This window comes from Ornithodoros turicata, chromosome 6 (genome assembly GCF_037126465.1).
Source record: "Ornithodoros turicata isolate Travis chromosome 6, ASM3712646v1, whole genome shotgun sequence".
Lineage (NCBI taxonomy): Eukaryota > Metazoa > Arthropoda > Arachnida > Ixodida > Argasidae > Ornithodoros > Ornithodoros turicata.
This window is the reverse complement of record NC_088206.1, coordinates 65,936,104-65,940,496: the sequence shown is the minus strand read 5'-3', so window position 1 is coordinate 65,940,496 and position 4,393 is coordinate 65,936,104. Positions and strand designations below refer to the sequence as shown.

The 4,393-nt window shown below is 43.1% G+C and overlaps 1 long non-coding RNA gene across 1 annotated transcript; it reads right to left on the bottom strand.

The window, feature by feature from the left end:
- Positions 1 to 1,813: 1,813 nt before the first annotated feature.
- On the bottom strand, positions 1,814 to 4,393 carry LOC135398206 (uncharacterized). Its single transcript, XR_010424034.1, has 3 exons — positions 4,230 to 4,393; positions 2,396 to 2,582; positions 1,814 to 1,959 (listed from the first exon to the last, which is right to left on the bottom strand). It is a non-coding gene; the product is annotated as an uncharacterized LOC135398206 (long non-coding RNA).

Here is a 4,393-nt window from a genome sequence, read left to right as displayed (position 1 = left end):
GACGTCCCCACGACTCAAAAGCCTTCGTACCCAACCCGTTATTTCTTACGCTATATCGTCTGCGAGACTAATTGTTCACTTGAGGACTGACGACGTAATAAAGTATTAAATGCCATATAATGAGCAGGCCACTTATGTATTACTGTTTAACCAGTGCACCGATGATGACTTCACCCTGAGGTTGTCGTACATATACCGGAACCAATGACAAAGTGGGTGACTCAGAATCATGTCTGTTGATTGGGTGCGGTGTATATATGGTACTTTGGAAGCCACGATATCAAGAGTCTACGAACACTCTTTTTCTGGATAAACTTACCTTTAGTAGGCGGCAAAAGTTCTCTACAGATAAATGTCGTTGATTGCACATGTTTCAACGGTGTAGTTTTTTCATTAAAATTTTTTGACACAGTTACTGAAACACCCTGTAGAGCATTCCTGAATGAATGCCCTCAGAGTAAATGTCCTGAGCTTGGCCTTCGGAGATTTCTTCAATACTGAAGAGTGAGTTTAACCGAACAAACTTCATGATTGGAATACCATCGTGTTACAGGGAGTCACAGAAGCCACTGCTTGTAATGACTGCGAGGAATGCAGTATAATCGAAAAACGGTAACGCTTTGGACACTGAGGACAGTTACAGCTCTGGAGAAAGGTCTGGTAAACGCGTGTGGTCGACTGCCGAGTACTTATACCGTGGAGGGACCAAAGCGGTGGACGGAAGTGGGCTTGCTCCTACATTTATTACAGTTATTGGGAAAATGCGTGTTAATAAATATCTTATCCCGTCATTATTGTTAACTTAAGTCACCTTCAGTCTCAGTCACCGCTTCAAGTGGTTCACCTATTGTCATTCCATATATGATATACATGAAATATTTCTTCCGGGCCCACCGTAGACATACAAAAACCAATATGCATATGTATATCACGTTTTAGAGGAACGTCGTCCGAAAGAATGTACGTTACAAATTTCAAATAACTTTGCCAAACTTGAGGAAAGATTTACCAACGTCCTCGTGAGCTTTAGTAGCTACTCCAGCTACTGAAGAGAAATACAATCCGAAAATTAAATCACGATGACATAACATCAATAATTGGCCGGGGCAGACCACAATTCAACCACTGTATGCAATAAGGGGATAAGTTGAAAAATCCCAAACCGAGAAAATGGGCCTGATCTGATTGTCCGTCCCATTGACACACATGCCTTTCCCGTTTCTTACCCTCCTGTAGCGGGCCAATAAGTTGCAATACTGTCCTAAATTTTCTTTGGCAGGTACATACTGGTATGTAGGTGTCATTGCAGCAAAAATAGTAAAAATGGGATAAGTCTGCTTATCCCCTTATTGCATACAGAGGTTCAATTAGAGACAACACAGAAACGCAAGCCTCAAACGCCCAGACATTAGCGAATTAAACAGCTCAGGAAAAAGAGGTGCCGATTCCGGGAATCGAACCTGGGTCTTCTGAAGACCCAGGTCAGTACTCACCGGGAGTGTATAGTATCGTAGTAGTAGTACCCTTATAATTCCTGGTTAGCGCCGCGAAGTAACAGTGGCTATGAGCGGTGTACAGACATGGACAAATGGAGAGAGGACAGCAGGAAGGAGTGGGGGGCAGGGGGTGAGTATGCGTCCTGGACTGACTTCAAGGGAACTGAGTAGTACCCTTGTAGCACCCTTAGTAGTAGTTGTAGTACACTTGTAGTTGTATTCTAGTATGAGTTTGGTCTAGCTGTGGTGATACTCATCTTCATTGTTCTTCGTTAAACTCAGTGCGGTTTTGATAGAACGTGCTCTAAGTATATATGTGAGCAAGACACTATACTGTTTATTATTTTCACATGTTGCATACCGCGGAAACGGTTCTTCCAAAGCTCACTGAACATAGTGGTATTCATTACGCCTCCGTCGTTCTTCTTCTTCTTCAAGCTTTCTACGACAGGACTTCCATTTCCTGCAATATTTAAGCGATAATAAGTTTTAGCGAAGGGCTCCAAACGTTTTTCACGACATGATGCAATCATGGCTTATAACTACACTGGTTCTCCAACTCGGTGAGCGCCAGCGAGGTCGCCGTAATTAACGACCAAATCAGTCAGACAACGAGCACTAGCACCTACCGAGAGTTCGATGGATGCATTCTAAAGCAATAGCGGGATTATACGTCACTAGAGCTCTTATTAGGGCCAATACCGTGGCTCCCGTGGCTGTTCTTGGGCATGAATAAACATAATATTTATTACGGTACTTCATATTTAGCATTCAGGTTGCAGACACGAGTTATTTGACAATGAGGCTTCTTGACTTACTGATATTTCGTAGTGTGCACGCGTAGGGGGCACATTTAGATGTTTTAGTTCAATAGGAGAAAATGTGTGGCTTAGACTTACTCGCAGCGTTTATGCTCATCACGGCAGTCCTGAAATCTCTTGAAAGCGAATGAGAGCAAGGCAGGGCATACTTTTTTTCTGTCGCAAGTTTCCCGGTGTCGCTGGTATATCCAAAGTTCAGGCCAATGTGATCCGGTACTGGGACCACATACCTCCTCAGTACGTTCCATGTCGCAGTTCGAGTGCTCTTTCCAAGAGAAAAGAAGGTAGCATTGCTCAACTCTACTCAACTCAGCTCAGCTGGGGTTTTCTCCGTAATTTGATTCCTTCGAGCTAACTGCGGCTAAGTAGTCCGGGGTAGCCAGTCCGACTTTGTCGTAACTTAAATCGTTTTCTTTTTTCTATCACATCACATCTACTCAACAACTTCTTTCTTTGTTTTTTTCCTAACGTGCACACCACCTTACGCGTTCAGTCAAAGAACGTATTACTACGTTCAAGATGTCCCATAAGCTCATGATACAATGGTTGTAGAATAAGCATGGCACCATAGTGAGCTGAACTGGCTATGATCACGCGGGGTGTACGTAGCTGAAGCTGGAGCTTCACCAGTCAATGCACATGCAGCATGTAATCGGCTTCACAAATAGTAAATACTAAACATAATATATTTTAAATACCTCATAGCAAGACAGAGCCTGTCGTAGAGAATGAAAATATATCTTGTTGTAGAGATAATATATCAAAAACGTAATAAAATATATGAGCTTAAATTTGTGCGGGGACATGCGGCACGTGCCGCAGGGTAGGACTGCGGATAATTTCAACATCCTGGGCTTCTCCTGATATGACACCTTCCGCCACAATTACACAAGACTTTAACAAATTTTGATGAAATACTTGATGGAGTCGCGCAACAGCATAAAGTATGACAACACGAAATAAGCGCATGTAACCACCTTATAACCACCACGGCTGCCTTATCAGCGGCATTCCACTAACTGAGCGCTGTGTATTTCTTTCGCCAGCTCTTGCTGTGGTTATTGACCGCGTTGCTTTCACAAGAGAAAACGAAACACTTTCTACGTTGAGCCTTCTTGCTGCTTTCTGGATTTTGTGCGGCATTCTGCGGTGATAGGGCAGTTTGATCGGCTTCTTTCTGTCTTTCTTTCGCGTTTCCTTTTCTCTTTCACCCTTATAGTTTACGTTATACACTCCACGCACCTTCATTGAAGTCTATCACCTTTCATGTCAAGCGAACCAACTAGCCTCACCTCTTTGTTGAAATAATAGTTAAGTCCTGCGCACAAGCTGTCGAAAAATAAGCAAATTCGTTGTCGTTCGTTGACTGCAAGCAATAACATGACTGTGCGTGCTTATACTTTATTTGAATAAAAAAATATCGTCGAGGTTGTGGATCTACGAACTGGCTACTCCAGATTGTACTTGATTACGTCATCATTACCTTAGGTTCACGTGTACTGTGCAAGGCTTCCCCTAGATTACAGCACAGTCCAATTCAAGACAGAGATAGTTAAACAAAACAGGAAACTCAGAAGTTCTTAGTGATGGTTGGGCCACGATTTAAGACACGAAATCAGTTGTTCACGGAGATTTTTCACCAACGACTTTTTAGGAGCCGCACATTGCAAAACGTATACTACCTATCAGGTTCCATAGTAAAAACAAAAAGAAAACATGCAGGTGTTAGTCTGGACAGGCTCACGACAGTCCACTTCAGTACACGTAGTTTGGAGAAAAACAGCAGCAAAAAGCGAAGCCACAAAAAAGGATAGCAGACAAATATAAACTCATCAGTCTAATCGAGTAGGCTAAAAATGCACGCATAACAATCAGCCACTATTGGTGAGACAACGAAATATCCAACACTTACTGCCTCCATCCCACGGGTGGTCGTAGTCCGCAGCAACTACTACTGCAACACCCAGTAGAACCATGATGTAAATCGCCGTGGCCATGGTGAGTGCTATCGCACGATACTCCGCTTCAGTGCTTCAGGCACCTAATTTCGTGAACTTCCTGTGAGTATTTATCCAG